This window comes from Anomalospiza imberbis, chromosome 17 (assembly GCF_031753505.1).
Source record: "Anomalospiza imberbis isolate Cuckoo-Finch-1a 21T00152 chromosome 17, ASM3175350v1, whole genome shotgun sequence".
In the NCBI taxonomy this organism is placed as follows: Eukaryota; Metazoa; Chordata; class Aves; order Passeriformes; family Viduidae; genus Anomalospiza; species Anomalospiza imberbis.
In genome coordinates, this window is record NC_089697.1 from 16,019,003 (window position 1) to 16,037,347 (window position 18,345).

Sequence of the window (18,345 nt, forward strand, 5' to 3'; positions counted from 1 at the left end):
CAGTCCAGGTGAGGGCTCATCATTCCCTGTAACTTCCAGCCACCAGAGGCACCCTCGGGCACCCCAGTCACACCCAGCCACAGGGAGACACTGTCCCCACCCGTGTCCCTGCTGCCCTCCCAGGGTGAGCAGGAGAAGGGAGGATTTGGGAGGCCAGGAGCTCTGGCATGGCCCAGCTGATCCATGCCCACACCAGTCTTTTCCCAAAACACCCCACTTGGACCACTTGTCCTTGTCAGTGTCTGCTCAGCTCTGTCCTCAACACCCACCTCAGAGCACTCACTGAAGGGGCAGCTCTTTGAATATTTGTGGAGTTTAGCCCAGTTGCCCATTTTTGGGATGCCTGACTCACCCTTTCTGAACATCTACAGACACCAGGGCAGGCTTCCCTCTGGTTCCTCCCCACCCGATCCTCTCCCAGCCACGTTTGTCACAGAGAGGGGACCCTGTGGTTGCTCAGCCACAAGCCCCACTGCCACCACTGACAGACTGGAACAGGACCAGGACCCTGAAAAACCCCAAAGAGTCCCCAGAGGAGACTAAATAACACAAGTATGTGCAACACAGGCCCCCTGTCCATGCCAGGATTCCACACCACGCTGAGGAATGGTGGGGGGCCACTGACTCATGGGGTCCAGCAGGACAGGAACACCAGGGAGCAGCCTGTCCTTGGGCAGGACCTCCAGCTCCAAGGAGAATCTGTAGGGCAGATGAGGAACCTCTGCTGTGCACAGAAATGTGCCCTGGAGCCCATGGCACAGGGACCCCAGGACGCTGCAGGGAAGGACACAGCCCCTCTGTGGGAGCCCAGGTGTGGGAAGAAAGAGGATTTTCAGCTTTTGCCAAGGCAAGGGCAGCTCAGAGGCCTCGGGGGTCTTTGCTCAGGCCTCACAGGCAATTATCAGAGACAAATGTTTTTAAGGGAAGGGATGCAAGAGGGATCAGAGTGGGGAGAAGAGAGAGTGAGTGAGCTCGGAGCGGCAACAGGGTGGGAAGCAGCACATGGGCTCCTTCATCAGCTCTGACCTTCCTTGTAGGGGACACCCTGGGACAGTGGGACACAGAGGGGACTCATGTGCAGAGGAGAAGGTACCTCAGTCCTGCCCCAGGACTGGAACTGCACTGCAGGGAACCGCCCAGCCCAACCCAGCCCCCCCAGTGCTGCCCACCAGGGTCCTGTCACCTCCCCCTTCCCCAGAGGCTGGACATGCAGGGCCATGTCCCAGGTCCCATGGGACAGGGGTGTCCCACTGCTCCCGGGAGCCTCCAGGGCCTCCCACACAGCCAGGCTCGCTGATATCCATCCTTGTGTTTCCCAGTTTATCTTGGACAGTGCTCCAGTGCCTGGGGTCCCCATGACACCCTGGGCTCTCGCTGAAGCAAAGCTCCTCAGGAGATGATACAGGACCAGCATCCAGGGGAGGACCACGGCCAGACATCCTCTCAAGCTGGCCCACAGCAGCCTTGGCAGAGGTGGATGGCAAGAGGTCCAGCCTGGAACAACCTTTCTTACCTGGCTTTGCCTCTGTTCTGCTAAGAAAACATTTCCCCAGTCTCACTTCTGTACAAATGTACAGCAACAGCATTTGTGTCCCCACAAAGCTGAGGAGAATCCTTTGGCATCCAAGTGCTCAGACACCACAAACAGCCAGACTGAGAACTCCTCAATGACTTGCAAAATGCAACCAAAAAAGCAAAGCTCCCCAGTAGCTGTGCTGGATCCAGGAGCCTGGCAGGTCCCTGTTCGGGGGAGAATCCCCTTCCCCCGTGCAGCTCCTTGTGTAGGGTAAACCTCGAGGGCACAGAGGAGAGGTGCCCAGCCCTCCCCACTCTCCATGGAGGAGACAGAGAGGGGACAGGCCATGCCACCAAGCCTGGAGGAGCAGGAGTGGTGCTGCCCCATGCCCACCTCCACAAGTCCCACATGCTCCCAGCCCCCCACCAGCTCCTCCATCCCCCAGGAGCTGAGACCCCTCAGCCCCAGTGCTGCTGCAGGTGAGAAGTGCCCACACCCCCCGGCTTTACACCCCTTCCCTCCTGCTTAGCACCCTTTAACACCCTTCAGCCGTTCCTGGTTGTCTCTGAGCAGCGATCTGCCCTGCCCAGGCTGCTTTCCCTGTCTGTTTGCAGCTCAGGATGTATTTATAACGGGTGGTTTATCCACATTAATGCAGCGTCACCACCACACAGCCATCACTCCGTGACCCCTCCTGCACAAACCCCAAAGCACCAAAGTCCCCAGACTTGCCCACAGCACCCACCCCTAAAGCTGAGTGTTTGAAACTCTGTCCCGAGTCCTACAGCACACGTGTGGCTTAGCTGGCTTCCAGCTGCTGCAGGGAAACTGGAACTTGGAAATTTCCATCCTCTGAAGCATCTCACAGATAGACAAAAGGACTAAAAGGGCGTCAAAGGAGATTGAACAAGAGCCAGGAATAGCATCCAGGGGAGGACCATGTCCAGACATCCTCTCAAGCTGGCCCACAGCAGCCTTGGCAGAGATGGATGGCAAGAGGTCCAGCCTGGAACAACCTTTCTTACCTGGCTTTGCCTCTGTTCTGCTAAGAAAACATTTCCCCAGTCTCACTTCTGTACAAATGTACAGCAACAGCATTTGTGTCCCCACAAAGCTGAGGAGAATCCTTTGGCATCCAAGTGCTCAGACACCACAAACAGCCAGACTGAGAACTCCTCAATGACTTGCAAGATGCAACCCAAACCCCCCCACTACCAGGACTCAGCTTGGCACAGGGCACCTGCTCTGCAGAAGTCCTTCAGCAGGAAAGCAGAGGCTGGAAGCAGCGGCCTGGCCACACACTGAGGATGCAGAACAGCCTCTGACCCCACTCTGAGCTGCAGCACCAAGCATGGGCCAAGGCCCTGAGAAGATTGTGCCTGTGGGCAGTTCTTCTGGCTCCAGGTGAGGGTATCTGAGCCCAGAAAGGACATGGAAAGATGCCCGGGTAAGACTTTTGAAGCATGTGCTTGGGTTGATTCAGAATAGCTGAATGAATTTCAGCCTGGAAAAAAGAAGGTTCTGGGCAGAGCGTGGAGCCCTTTCAAGTGCCTGAAGGTGCTCCAGGAGAGCTGGAGAGGGACTGGGGACAAGTGAGATGACAAGAGGGAATGGCTTCCCACTGCCAGAGGACAGGGTTAGATGGGATATTGGGAAGAAATTCCTCCCTGTGAGGGTGGTGAGGCCCTGGCACAGGCGCCCAGAGAAGCTGTGGCCGTCCCTGGATCCCTGGAAGTGTCCAAGACCAGGCTGGAGAGGACTTGGAGCACCCTGGCATAGTGGAAGGTGTCCCTGTCCCTGGCAGGGGGGTAGGACAAGATGAGCTTTAGGGTCCCTTCCAACCCAAACCAGTCTGGGATTCCATAACTCCTCTCCTGCACCACCACCTGCACCAGGGCCTTATCCTCCTCAGCTTAGAGAGTTGTTCTCCATCTCAGCAAACCTCTCTCCCTCCCTCCAGATCTGGCCTGTTGTCCCTGTCTTGAGCAGGCAGGGCAAAGCTCCTTCTGCCTTCCCACTCTTGGAAGCTCTGCAGCTCCCCACTGTCCCCAGGCCTCTGTGACCCCCATGGCCCAGCCCTGCAGAGACCCAGTGACAGGGACAGCTGAGTCCTGGAGAAGCCAACAGCTCTGGGGGGTCACAGAAGCCTCTACAACCACCGCCCAACCAGCAGGACCTGACTCCAGCCCAAGTGGGCAGTGCCTGCTCAGGTCCATCAGTTCCAGCCTCGCTCCTTCCCAGGGCTGATCCGGAGGCTCTCTGAGAGCAGCAGGTCTCCAGAGCCCTGTGGAGCTGCCCAGGGAGGTCCCTGCAGCACCCAGCAGAGGCAGCTGGGCACCTGCTGGGGCCCAGCCCCACCCATCCAGTGGCTCCTCCGGCCTGCAGGGCTTGGCTGCTCCCAAGGGACCAGAGCCTGCTGCCTGCAGCTGCATGGACCTTGGGGCTCACTCCTCTCTGCCTGGCTCCTGCAGGCCCCCGTTAGCTGGGGCAGCACAGCTTTGTGATCACAGCACTGAAATTTGCCTCTGGTGCAAAACTTTCTCTGACCTCTCATCCCCGCACGCTCTTCTCAAGCCTCCTCTCCATGTTCCCTCCTCAGGTCCAGCTGTTCCCTCAGTGTTCCTCAGGGCAGTCACACAGATGGGTGTTTTAGCCCCCAAGTCTTTTCCCAGACAGTCACAATCTCTCCCGTGTCCTCCTTTCACACTAAAGCAGGTCCCTGCTGGCCTCACACTGCCTCCCACGGGCACCCCAAGTCCTGCAGGAGCAGAGGGACACGGGGAGAGGCTGTGCTCCTCCCCTGCCACCACCACCCACATCACCCCATCCTCCCTGCAGCCACCAGTGCCTGCAGGCATGGTCCCTCACCCCACACACCCATCCCTGTCCCCACAGCATGAGCAGGGTCAGGATTCGCCAGGATTCTCACGCTGCCCCAGCCCCCTCCGAGCCTGCTCCCTCCCACCCCTTGGCCAGGAGCCTTTGGAAGGCTGTCAGAGCAGGAGAGCACGTTGTTCTCCTGCCCAGCAGGATGGGACTGAGCTCAAAACCATCGCACTGGGAACATGAAGAGCAGCATGAAAGGCAGGAAGTGAGCATTCCCTCTTCACCTCAGCCTGTGAGCAGATTCACACCAGCCCAGGTGAGCTCTGTCACCTTGTCCTGCCAACCTACCTCAGCTGTCCCACCCCATGGCAGCACCAGCTCCTCATCTCAAGTGCTGTGCCCAGTTCTGGGCCCCTCACACGAGAGACCTTGAGGGGCTGGAGTGTGTCCAGGGAAGGGAACAGGGCTCGGGAAGGGGCTGGAGCACCAGGAGCAGCTGAGGGGCTCAGCCTGGAGAAAAGGAGACTCGAGGGGCACCTTCTGGCTCTGCACAACTCCCTGAGGGGGCTCCCAGGAAACAGGGACAGGAGGAGAGAGAATGGCCTCAAGTTGCACCAGCAGAGTTTTAGAGTGGATATTTTGAAAATTTCTTCACTGAAAGGGCTCCAGGCATTGGAAGGGCTGCCCAGGCAGGTGGTGGAGTCCCCACCCTAAAGGTGGTCAGGAAATCACTGGATGTGGCACTCAGTGCTACAGTTTAGTTGACAAGGTGGTGATCAGTGACAGGTTGAAGTCGATGACCTTGGAAGTCTTTTCCAGCCTGAATGGTTCTGCAGCTGAGGAAGGGAAGAGCTCAGAGGTCTGAACCTGCTGGGTGAGGAAATCACCATGGACTGACCATGGGAGGCTGCTCCCAGGGAAACCACTGAGACACATCCACTCCTGTCCCTCTGGCGCTGATGACGGGTCCAGCCCAGCCTGCCTGACCAGGGAGGGCAGGAAGGGCTCCTCCAGGCTGGCTGGACCGGTCCCTTCCGGGGGACAGGCCCTGTAGGGCTTTGCTGATGGCTTCAGACACCTCTGTCCAGACAGGTGGGTGCTGTCCTGCCCCGAGCCAGCCTGGCAGGCTCGAGCTGTCGAGCTGGTGTGCCCAGCTCCACTGACCTGACCTGCAGTTGCCCTGGGATGCTGAACCAGGGAGAAGGAGCCAAGGCCTGGCTGAGGCACCACTGGAGCAGACAGAGCAGACAGCAGCTCGTCATCACACAGAGTGTGACAGCCAGGGTGGAGCTGCCAAGTGAAGAACTGGGTCATGTGGGGAAAAATAGAAGAGCAAAGGCAGTAAGGGTGGGATGAGCTCATGGGAACACGCTCACATGAGGGCAGTGATCCTGTGTGACACCTCCACAAGCTTTGGGATCCACCACCCAAAAGGAGCCTGTGGCATGGGGCTCTCCCACCTCCCTGCTCTCCTGCAGCCAGCCCAGCCTTGACTGACATGTGTTGAATGTGTGTTTGGGCAATTATGGATTTACATGATGTCAGCAGTTGCCAGGAGCCCAGACATCTGCTCGCTCATCATGCCCGAGCCAGGCAGCACAGAGACATCTGACCCTGCTGACAGGCAGCAAAGGGCCTCCCTCCACATCCTCCCCTGGCACCATCGCCTGCAGGGGACGGGCAGTGCCCTCCTGCCCCGGTGCCAGCCCCTGATCCGGGGTTAATGGAGCAGCCTGAGCCTCTTCCACAAAAGGACGCCCTGGAAGTGGAGATCAGCATCCCTGAGGCTCCAGAGCACTGTGCCACATGTCAAAAATGAATCATGAGAAAGTTAGGGGGGAAAAGGAAGCCACCAAATAGACAGGGAGTCATCCCCTGAGCCAGGCTGGAGTCAGGCAGCCATGGCAGCTCACCATGACAGCTGCCAGTGCTGAGAGCAGCCGGGGCAGAGCCCATCCCGAGAGACCGAACCCTCCTTCCAGCTTGCTCCAGGCCCAACCCTTCTGGCACCAGGAAAAACCAGGAAAGAGGAGCACAGCCTGCTGCATCCCAGAGGGACTGAGGCGCCTCCTCCTCCTCCTCTGAGCCCGCCAGGATGCAAAGGCAGCGTCCTCCCTGCTCCCCCTCGCACGGCAGGACATGGTCCTTTTGGGGCCGCTTGAAGCAAGGTTTCACTCCCACCCTTTTGAGTGACACCTCCCAGCTGAGTAAACAAGTCCAGGAACGAGTTGCTGTGTCCCCTCAGAAGCCAAGAAACACCTTCCACAACCTCATTAACGCCCAAGTGAAGATGTCCCAGCTGGCGGGGGGACAGCCCTGAGTCAGCCCCTGTGAGCACCCAGTGCCTCTCCAGATGGAAGCACAGCCCAGATACCACAGAGCAGGGAGAGGGAAAAGCCAGCAGACCCCACAGCCCCCAGTCCCCCCCTGGTTTCTCCCTCTGCTCCCAGCGGGGCAGGATGGGACCAGCAGCACCACCACAGCCATCATGTGCCACGGCTGAGCCCTGGTGTCACAGCACCTCCCTAGGGGCAGACCGTGTCCTGCCTGCCCAGTGCTCTGGGGACTTTCCTGCTTTCCTTGGCACCACGGGCCCCTCCCATCTCACCTCCAAAAGCCAAGCCCCACTGATGCCCTCAGCCACACCAGGGCCTTGGCTGGACCTGCCCAGCAGCTCCACAGTCCCACAGGCCACGGAGGTGACACGGGGATGATGCTATTCCAGAACTCTCCAGTTCCAGCCCAATCCCCTCACTCCCTCCCTGGGACAGCCACTCAGCAGCACAAGCAGTTGTTTTTCTCTGTCACCAGTGATGAAAAACCATCCTCTGCTCCCAGGCAGAGCCTCAGCTCCCTGAGAGCCATCCCTGCTGCTCACCAGTCCCCTCCCTGACTGGGGACAGCTGTCACACAGCACCTTCCTGCCAGCTCAGCCACACCAGCCTGCAGGCTCACAGGGACCCCAAAACTCAGCCCAGAGCACAGGATCCCATGAGTGTGGCACCTGGGAGCAGGGGGTGCATCAAGGACAGGTCCTTGTGGCAAGATCCACAGCAAACCCACCCCGCTGCCTGATCACCAGGGAAAGACCAAGGGCTCTGGCAGTCCACTGGGGCTTCCTGCACAGCCAAAGGCTGCCCAGCTTGTCCCTTCCATCACTCCAGGCAGCCCCATAAAGCCAGGAATGTGCCTCTTCCAGGGAAACACTGACTTTTCAAAAGGCATGGCTTGCACAGTCAGCAGAGGGGGGAACGCACCAGGAGTGGAGGGAGGGGAAATTCATGATCTGATGGCACAACTGGGGCCTTCAGCTCCTCCAGCAAAGTCCAGCAAGGAGCACTGGCTGCACAGGAGAAGGCTGGGGATAAAGCAGGTGCTCCACATTCAGCACACAACATCCACCAGTGCCATGGCAAGTGATGCACCAGCCCTGGGGAGGCACTGAAGGGCTAAAGCCACCCCCAGAACATCCTCCCCATCCTTCAGGCAGACAGGGAAGGCTCCTTCCCACCTGCAGGATGTCACCTGAGCCAAACAACCTCCCAGTGCCTTGGGAAGGGCACAAAGAAACAGAAGCCAAGGCCACAATGTGCCCAGGCAGCCTGTGTGTCCCTGTGCCAGCCTGGGTGTCCCTGTCACAAACAGCCACAGCCTGAGGAGGACTCAAGGCACCCAGGCTCCCCAAGCACAACTGTCCCAGAGGGGAAAGCTGCTCCTGCAGCATTCCACAGCCAGCCCCCAGCCCAGCCAGAGGGCTGCAGGGAGTCCCAAGGTGCAGGAGCCTTGGGGCTCCCCTCTTTTGGCTCTGCTTCCCAGCGCCAGGCAGGGAAGTAGTGCTGAGGTGGGAATCCCAAGCAAAAGGGTCAACAGAGCTTCCAGACATCTTGCTTCCCCAGGGAAAGGTCTGGGTGATCTTGGGCAGAGAAACCCCAAATCAGGGTTTGGTGATGTTCTCCTGGGGGTGTGTGAGCAGCAGGAGCTCCCATTGAGCTGCCTGGGAGGATGTGGGGGTGCCAGAGCAGGCAGGGATGCAGGCAGGGATGCAGGCAGGGCTCAGGCAGGGATGCAGGGATGCAGGCAGGGCTCATGCAGGGCTCAGGCAGGGATGCAGGCAGGGATGCAGGCAGGGATGCAGGCAGGGCTCAGGCAGGGATGCAGGGATGCAGGCAGGGCTCAGGCAGGGCTCAGGCAGGGATGCAGGGATGCAGGCAGGGCTCACGCAGGGCTCAGGCAGGGATGCAGGCAGGGATGCAGGCAGGGATGCAGGGATGCAGGCAGGGCTCAGGCAGGGAAGCAGGCAGGGATGCAGGCAGGGATGCAGGCAGGGCTCAGGCAGGGATGCAGGCAGGGATGCAGGCAGGGATGCAGATGCAGGCAGGGCTCAGGCAGGGCTCAGGCAGGGATGCAGGCAGGGCTCAGGCACGGCGCAGGCAGGGATGCAGGCAGGGATGCACTGTGAATGGTACCCAGGAAGCTCCACCTCTGCTGGTTGCTTAGCGACCAGCATCCCGCTGGAGCCAGCACGGCCCTGCCAGCAGCACCGGCCCTGCTGCAGAGCCTGGCAGCAGAGGGGGGCTGGGACCAGCCAGGAACCAGCCCTGGTGCCCTCCAGGCTCCCCCTTGCCGCTGCAGCAGCAGGATGGCTCCACTGGCATGTGCTCCTCTGCACTCTGAGCTGAACCCCACAGCTCAGTTCCCCCTCGGCCCAAAGGCCTCCAGGAAAGGGAGCAGCACTTCCAGATGAGACCCTCCCACCCCAGGTCCAGCTGCTGCCTCCAGAAACTGATAAATGCCACGTAGGGAAGGGAAAGGACACATGGAAACACCTTCATCACATCTGAGCCCATCTCAAGAGCCAGTCCAGCTGACTGGGATCACAGAATGGTTTGGGTGGGAAGGGATCTTAAAGCCCATCCAGTGCCACCCCTGCCATGGCAGGGACACCTTCCACCGTCCCAGGCTGCTCCAACCCCCGTCCAGCCTGGCCTTGGGCACCGCCAGGGATCCAGGGGAAGCCACAGCTGCTCTGGGCACCCTGTGCCAGGGCCTCACCACCCTCACAGGGAACAATTCCTAATTCCCAATATCCCACCCATCCCTGCCCTTTGGCAGTGGGAAGCCATTCCCAGTGTTCTGTCCCTCCAGATCCTTGTCCCCAGTCCCTCTCCAGCTCTCCTGGAGCCCCTTTAGGCTCTGGAAGGGGCTTCAAGTCCTCTCTGGAGGTTTCTCTTCTCCAGGCTGAACACCCTCAGCCAACAGGGGCCAACATCCCTCCAAACACCTCACAATCCATTTGCATGGAAGAAAATGCTACAAGTTCACAGGAGAAGAGCAGCAGATCTGTAAGTGAAACAGGCAGGAGCTCAAGGAAGAGAAATGCTCTTGCAAATGTCTTTTTGGGCCCTGCCTGCAATTTATGCTGCTGTTCATCTCCCTTCAGAGGGAAGACAGATTAGCTGGCTGGAAAGAGGAGCAGGAAACTGCTGTATTAACCATGAAAAACCACAGCCTGAAAATAGACCTTTGGGGGCTTCCTTAAACCATCCCCAGTGTTGGTGTTTCTGGCAGAGCTCTGACCTCTCACAGGTCAGAGAGTAAACCCAAGCTTTCCCTTTGACTTGGCGCCTGAAAATCTGACTGATCACTGTGTGGCAGGAAATCAATGCATCCACCAGCACAAGGAGGCTTCCATGAGCTCCCCACCCTGGCACTGCCCCCTGGCACTGCACCCTTGGCACTAAAGGAGTCTGAGAGAGCTGCAGTTGGCTGCTCCCCAAAGTCCCCAGCTCCCCTCACCCCCAGCCAGGGCATCCATCCCTGCTGCCATATGGATATGCTGGGGCACAGCATCCCACACTGGCTCACCCACCAGCAGCATCAATCCCTAAGGTTTTTCAGGGAAGTGGAGGAGAATATCTTAGGTGGGTTATTTTGGGTTTTTTTTTAAGATATGTTAAGGAGATATTTTCTGCAACAAAATGCCTGCTGCTATAAGGGTTTTAAACCAAAAGAAACATCCCCAAAAATCCATTCTTTCCTGAGTGCAGGTTCACCAAGGCTCGGGAATCTGGTCACAGGCCCCACTAGGGCCAGGGCAGCCCCAGGAGACCAAAGGCTGCTCTGCCAAGGCCTAGGAGGTGCAGCTGGCACTGACTTCTGCCAGAGCCCAAGGTGCTGACACCTCTGCAAGCACTGCCTCGATCCAGGCCTGACACCACAAACTGCCACTGCTTGGGATTTATTCCATTTGCTTTGTATCACTCCCAAGGACAAAGCTGAAAACTCCTTTTTTGCCCCTGCTGAGCTGCAGTTGGAGTCCGGCTCAGCCCTGTGCAGCTCTGCTCCCAGGCTGGGCCCTCCTGTGCCCTCGGAATCCGCGGGACCCCAGGTGTGCCACCAGCTCTGCCGCTCCGTGGGAGCCCTGGCACTGGTCCCTGCCCCGCTCCTGCACTCCAGCCAGCAGCAGAGAGCTGAGTCCTTCAGCAGGGCCAGCCCCAGCCTGACCCACAGCTGTCCAAAGCCATGCCAGGGGCTCTGGGAGCCGTGCTCGGAGCCCTCAGCTCCGGCTGCAGAGCTGCTCCAGCCTCTGCTCCCCCAGCCAGCTCCTCCAAGGCCTCACCACATGGAGAGACCCCCATGCCAGCCCCTCCCAGGCACAGGACAGACATTTTCTGGAGAGCCAATATTGCTGCTTTTGCCTCGCTCTCCCCCAGCCCTTCCATTTTACCTCCTGGCCAAACCTGAGCACAGCAGCTGGTTTTTTTTCCCTTGCTGTTTAATCTCTCCCCAGCTCCCAGAGGATGTTAGCTCAGCGCCTGCAGAAGCTCAGCTACCTTTGATGTGTCTCAAATTCTACCCCCAGGCAGGTGACAAGCATTCAGGGAGCTTGGACAATTAAGTGACAAGAGAAGGAAGGGCTGCAGGAAAAGCTTAAAAACATAATAATAAATAAATAAAGGGGAAACAAAAACCAAACCTGAGCAAAGCCTCCCCACCACAGCCAAGGGCAGAGCCCAAGAGAGGCAGAGCCTGAGAGAACCACCAGAACCACCAGAGCCTCCTGCTCCAAGAGGAGGGACCCAAGCAGGCACCCTGAGCCCTACACTGGGAGCAGGGATCCCACTGTCACAGCTGGTCTGGCCCCACCACAGCCAATCCCAACACAGCCATTTGTGTCCAGGAGGTCTTGGACCATGCCACCAGCCCTGGGCAGAGGCTGGCACAGCTCCTGCCTGGGAAAGCTTCAGGCAGGACCAGGACCACAAAGTCAGAGGTGGCTCCAGCTCAGCCAGGTCCACCCCAGCCTGAGCCCTCTGTCCCAGCCAGCTTGGGCTGGGACAGCACCGTGTGCTTCTGCTCACCAGCCCCTGGTCACCTCCTGGAGACCTGAAGGTGATCCGTGACCCTTCTAAGAAGAGGAGAGAAGCCTGGACTTTCCAAGAGTTGGGGCTGCCCATCTTGGTCAGCAGGGGAATGAGCTGAGTGCTGTCAAGGCCACCTGCCCCCCCAGGCAGCATCACCCTGCTTGGGCTGGCACAGGGGACACACATGGAGATGCCTCGGGGCCCTGCTCCATGCCAGGAGCATTCACAGCCCCCTGACCTCCCAGCCTGGCCTGACCTCAGGGCACCAGCCAGGGCAACCACAGGCACCAGAGCCACAGAAGAGCGTGCTCACAGCACCACGGCCACACGTGGCTCAGCACTGTGTCCCTGCAGCAGCCTCAGGGACTGTCACTGGGGCTGTTCCCGGTGGCAGCACCAGGGTGACACAATCCAGTCAGGGACTGTCACTGGGGCTGTTCCTGGTGGCAGCACCAGGGTGACACAATCCAGTCAGGGACTGTCACTGGGGCTGTTCCCGGTGGCAGCACCAGGGTGACACAATCCAGTCAGGGACTGCCACTGGGGCTGTTCCTGGTGGCAGCACCAGGGTGACACAATCCAGTCAGGGACTGTCACTGGGGCTGTTCCTGGTGGCAGCACCAGGGTGACACAATCCAGTCAGGGACTGTCACTGGGGCTGTTCCTGGTGGCAGCACCAGGGTGACACAGTCTCCCCGGCCGCAGCATCCGCCACATCCCACAGCTCTGTCTCCCCGGCAACCCGGGTACCTTCTCCCCTGCAGCTGAGCAGCCTTGTGCACAAAAGCCGAGCTGAATCCAGAGGATTAGGGCAGCCCTCTCCTTCCCTCACCCTCCCAAATCCATGCAGCCCCAGTTTTCCACCCAAAACCCACCATGAAGCACCAGCTTGCAGTGAGCACTCCTCACTGCAATGGGGGTGCAGCACTCCAGCCCAGCCCACCTGCCCCCACACCAGGGGCTGTGCTGCCATCCGTGGGATTTTGGCTGGAGGAAGGTGGGGCTGGAGCAGGTGGAGTGACAGCACTACCTCAGCTCTGGCTGCCTTCAATGACAACATGCACATGGGAGCTGGACACCAGTCGCAAGGAGCCCCAACCTCCCACTCCATCCAGCAAGCCCAGTGGCCTGAGGCTCTGACAGCTTCTCCACAGTGCAGAGCTCCCTGCAATGCCCCACCAAGTGTCCTGCCTGCTGCACAGGGGGCCTCATAATAAAGGAAAGAACAGCAAGGGCTGTGGGAAACGGGCTGGAAGAAGCCAGAGAGGTGCTGTTGGAAGATGATGTCCCAGAGCACACCAGCACCGGGGCAGGTGCCCTCCTGGACATGCCCCAGCCCCTGTTGTTCCCCTGGGAGCAAGTCGGGCAGATCCCCAGCCCACACTGGCCCTGCTCAGATGCTGCCCACAGCTCCACATCCCTTGGGCCCTGCTGTGCCAGAAAAGCTGTTGAAACACCAGTCCCAGGTGGCAATTCCTCCTCCGCAGGGATGTGAGAGCAGACAGCTCTTCCTCTCCCCCCAGCCCCACAGGGATCCCCAGTGCAGCAGGGCAGGAGCCAGCCCAGCCCAGCCCTTCCAACCCTTGGCCAGGAGGAGTGGGGAGGGTGGCACCAGAGCTCTCCATCACCTGCCAGGGCTTGGGTGAGCACGGGGCCAGCAGAGCAGCACAGCTGCATCTTCCCAGGAGAGCCCCAGCTCCTGCTGTCTGAGCACACCCCCTGCATGCCACAGCAGGGGCAGGATCCCAGCGTGCCTCTGGCCAAGGAGGCTCCAACAGCCGGGCCCAGGGGTCAGAGCCAGGCTGCCCTGCCGTGACCCAGCACGGGGGGAGCCCAGCTCCTGAGTGTTGTGATGCACAAGAGGTTAAAGGCTCGGCCAAGGCAAGCAGGGGTTTGGCCAGCAGCCAGCCTTTCCCAAGAGTTTGAGGGAGCTGGCAGCTCCCCCAGCCTTCAGGGCCCACATTGCCACATACCACAAACCTGTTTGCTCAGCCCCAGCAGCTGGGATGGCGCAGAGCAAGGCTCGCTGACCAAGGCATGTCTTGCAGCCAGGATGGGCCCCAAATCAAGAGGAAAGTGCAGCAGCAGCCCTGGGGCAGGGCAGAACAGGCAGAGCACCGCCCTGGTAGCCACAGGCAGCACTGCCAGCTCCCACTGGCTGTGCCAGGGCTGCCAGCCTTGCCAGGGTCCTGCTGCAGCAAGGGGTGGAAGGCAGGGAGCACAGAGCAGCCTCATCCCCCCAGCTGCTCTGTGAAACAGCCCGACAGCTCTTCTCAGGCCAAAGGGGATCTGTGCAGTGCCCTGGGCCAATTCCTCCTACAGGGACCGAATCCTGCCCGGGGTGTTGAGGGGGCCTCAGCAGGTGCTCCGTGCTCACCTGAGCTCTGCAGGCATTAAAAAGTGCCTGTGAGCAGAGCTGTGGGACTGAACTCCCCAGTGACACATCCCCACAGCCCCGGGGGTGGTGCCGGGAGCTGGCCCTGCCCTGCTGACCCCCCCCGCTTTCTGGGATGGGGAGTGACTGTCCAAAAGGTGCCACAGCCAAGTCAGCTCGGGCAGGGAGCAGGACCACCAGCCTGCAGCCATCCCTGCCCTCCTCCAAGCCTCACGCAGGGATGGCACCAGAGAGCAGCCCTGGAATGTTCTGGTGCAGCAGGGCAGGGAGGCTGAGCCAAAGGCTGTGATGGCAGAGCCAGTGCCCTGGGAACCCAGTTCAGATGCCACTGCCCTCTGCGGAGCACCAGCAAGGCACCTGGGCTGCACTCCAGGAGCAGGCAGGGGTGCTGCAGCCCTTGTGGAACACCCTCACCCTGCCAGGGACTGGCACAGAGCTGCTCCCATCCTTCCTCCTGCCCGCAGAGGAAGGCAGGGACAATGGGTTCAGCTGCCCTGTGCTGGGATGTGGCAGCCAGGGCAGACCAGCTGCTCCCTGGGCAAGAAGAACACAGGGCCAGACACCCTGGGAAGCAGTGGGCTGGAGGAGGAGAGGAGCTCGAGGAGGGGAACTGCACCCAGAGCAAGGGAAGGCACCAAAAGGAGCCCAGGCCTGGCACAAGCTCAGCCCTGCCTTCCCCCATCTTCTCCCATCCAAAGGCAGGGCCAAGCACTCTCCCCACCATCATCATCCTCTGCTCTGCAGCCCCACAAGGCCCTGTCAGGGTCGAAAGTGTCATTTTCCCCAAGGTAATGATGACACCTTGTGCACCATTGAGGAGGATGGGGTAGCTCAGTTGGACCTACAGTGACCATCAGGCCAGCTGATGGATGACCATGTCCAGCTCCCACAGGATCAGTCCCCAGCCAGCCCCAGCAGCCAGGAACCCTGCCCAGGAACTGGGATCCAGCATCAGAGTGAGGGAGCTGCTGGAACCCAGAGACAGGAGAAGCTCATTGCCAGCACAATCCCTGTGCCATGACCTAAGTGTCACCAGCCCTTCCTAAAGCAGGGGACACCTCCGGGGGCACACAGCTGCAGCACCCACGAGATACAAGGAGCAACCAAAGACACCCAGAGCTGGGCCAGGGCCCCCAGCTGCACCTGGGCCACCAAAGCCACCAGCAAGGGCAAGGGGCTGGCTGGTACCAGGAGTCACCATGGGGATGGCACATGTCCTCCTTCCTGCTCCTCATGCCAGCCCAGCATGGGGGACCCCAACAGGGATTTGCAGCCCCTCCAGGGGCAGAGCTTCCTGGTGGCATTGCCCAGGAGCAGAACACTCCCCGTGGGTACCCTGTAGGTACAGAGCCCAGCACAGAGCCCAGGGCACCCTGACCCCACCCTCAGGGGACACTGAGGCCATGCAGGAGCACATGAAACCCACATGAAATCCGCCACTGACATTGGGCCTGCAGCTCTGCCTCGACTAACGCCAGACTGCTCACCTTCGTGTGCTCACTCCCAAACCCCTGAGCACACGAAGGCAGGACAAGAATCCCTGCCACAAGAATCCCTGCCTTTCTCCTGACTCTCCCTACAGACCTGCACCCTCGGGCACGGGTGGAGTTGGCATCTTGCAAAGTGCCTGGAGGAGGAGAGCTGGTGAGAAACTGCTCATAAAACACGGAGACCTGCCCTGCTGTGAGCCAGAGCCAGCTCCAGCCCCGAGGAGCCCATCAGAGCAGCCCAGCACAGCCCTCAGCAGGGACTCAGATCCCTGGCCCACACCCACAGACCATGGAATATCCTGAGCAGGAAGGGACCCACAAGGACCATCTAGTCCAACCCCCGGCCCTGCACAGACACCCCAACAAACCCACCCTGTGCCTGGGAGCATTTTCCAAACACTCCTGGAGCTCTGACCATTCCCTGGGGAGTGCCCAGCACCCTCTGGGTGTGGAACCTCTGGATAAAGAACCTGCACCCATTGCCTTGTGTGGGCAGGAGCCAAACCCTGTGGGCAGCAGTGTCTGAGCCCTGTGGCACACACTGTCACACACTTCTGTCACCTGGGACAGAGCCAGGACGGCAGGGTGCAGCTGTGGAGCTCCTCATCCCAGTTTTCAGGTAAGGACATCGTCCTCCCACCTCAGGCCAGGGTGAGGGTCATGCTGCAGCTCTGCCCAGGCTCACCTCGCTCTGCAGGTCAGAGAGCCAAAGCCGAAGCAGGACCTTGTCCCCCCAGCCCTCACGGCTGCTGGAAGCTGCTCACATCTGGTTTCACATGGCTGTCACCGTGCTGGGCAGTGGGGCTCTGGAATGGAGGAGCCCAACAGCTGGAGGGACCCTGGTGTCCCTGAAGAGGCTGGACCACAGGCCCTCGACTCTTTCATGCATCACAGCAATTGAATTCTGCAGCTCAGCCCTCTCCCAGCATGTACCTGAGGTCAGCTGTGCCCAGCCTCGTGAGCCCAGGGACCTGAGCCCTGGGCAGGGATCCACAGCCAGCAAAACCCCACAGCTGCTTTGCAGACACACTGCCTTCCTCAGATCCTCCACACAAAAGAGACCACGGATACCAGAGTGGGGAAACCCAACACTGAGACCCCAAACCCACTCTGGCAGTGGACAGGGACTTGGGCAGCCTGGAGGAGCCTTTCTGTGGGCCAAGGGGCTGCTGCCCAAGTCCCAGCTGAACCAGGATGCAATCCCAACACAAAGAAAGCCACAACAACCCCAGGCCCAGCAGTTTAGTGTTTTGGTGGGAGCAGGCCAGATTCCCAGGGGTTCCTGGCAGACAGGCCTTTCCCTGCAGCACCTCTCCGTGCTGAGCAACCTTTTCTGTGCTGTAAAACCCACTCAACCTCATGTGGGATGTGGAAAGGAGAACAAAAGCTTTCAGGATAAACTCACGCTGCTTCCAGGGGCTGCTCTCAGCACTCGGCTCGGGCACGATTTACAACCTGCAAAGAAGAAATCAGATTTGGTTAAAAAGAAGGGAAAAGTCCTTCCCAGAGATGATGGCAAGCGCTCAGAAGGACAGCTACAGCTGTCACCAGAGGGTGCCTGCCCAGCTCCAGCGCTGTGTTTGGATTCCATACAAATCTCCCTGCTGGAAATGGGAGCTGTGGATTGCCCCATTTGCTCTCCTGAAGTGCAGCCAGCCCCGCTCCTTCCTGGAGAACAGCAAATATTTACTACAGCAGTAACGCCGCAGAGCCCACACACCTCCGAGTGCCACCACATCCCCTGGGCACGGCCCAGGCTCTCCTTTCAGGCCGTCTGTGCCACCTCTGTCACCCACGGCCGTGCCTCGAGGGCAGCATCTGGCTGGCAGGGCTTTGGCTGCAGTGGAGCCAGCCCCGCTGCCCAGCCATGGCAGCTCCAGCAGGGCAGGAGGAGAACCAGCAGCGAGCAGGGGCAGCCTCAGCCTGCAACTGCCTTTTCAGAGCCTATTTACACGACAACTGCACCTAGCCAGGGAGAAGAATCTGCCCAGCGGCACTACAGTGCCACAGGAGGAGGAAGCACGGTCTGGCACAGCAGGGATAGCTCCCACTTCTCCAAGGGTTAATTTTCAAACATCCTCGGACTGGCAAGGCCCAGCCTCCCCCCAGGCAGAAGCAAAGCAGGCCTATGCAAAGCTCCCACCTCTCCCATGGATTCAGCAAAATCCTTTCACTCTGCACAAGCAAACATCAGCTGTGTGCAGCCCACAGCCCGCCCTGAGCAGCACCGACCCAAGCAGCTTTCCCAGGAGGCACAAAGGCTGCTCCGAGCCAGAAAACCTGGTGTAATAAAGCTGTGAGCTTCAGCACCTCCAAGGACACAAACCCACCTTTGGGCAGGTGATCTGCATGAGAGATGAGGTGAGGAGGAGAGGGTGGCAGCTGCCACCTGCGTGGCCCTGTCCTGTGCCTGTCACCCTGGGGAAGCACAGGCAGGATGTCACCACCACGTGCTGGTTCTGGGTGCACTCCCTACACCTCTGCCCAGCGGGCACAGATCCCCACCCCGCCGTGTGGTTTTACTGGCTCAGCTGTCCTGGGCTGTGGGCAGCAGGGCTGGGTGGCCACGCAGGGCAAGCCTGTGGCCAGCTCCAGCGCTGGTGGCACCCACAGCCCCGGGTCCCCCCAGCCACAGGCACCACTGCCATGGAGCCTGAGCGCTGGAGCTGGGTGTGTGTCCCACTGTGACTCAGGGATGCCACTGGTGTGTGGGGGCTGCTGTCCTGTGCCAGTACCCTCATGCCCACACCACTC

General features: G+C 59.9%; 1 protein-coding gene across 19 annotated transcripts in view; it reads right to left on the bottom strand.

The window, feature by feature from the left end:
* Nucleotides 1-18,345, bottom strand: part of EPB41L1 (erythrocyte membrane protein band 4.1 like 1) — a 62,530-nt gene that overhangs the window by 37,003 nt on the left and 7,182 nt on the right. For all 19 annotated transcript variants that reach the window (XM_068208240.1, XM_068208244.1, XM_068208245.1 and 16 more), the window contains exon 2: nt 16,997-17,046. The gene's annotated coding sequence lies outside the window, so the exon portion shown is untranslated. The remainder of the gene's footprint in view (nt 1-16,996; nt 17,047-18,345) is intronic.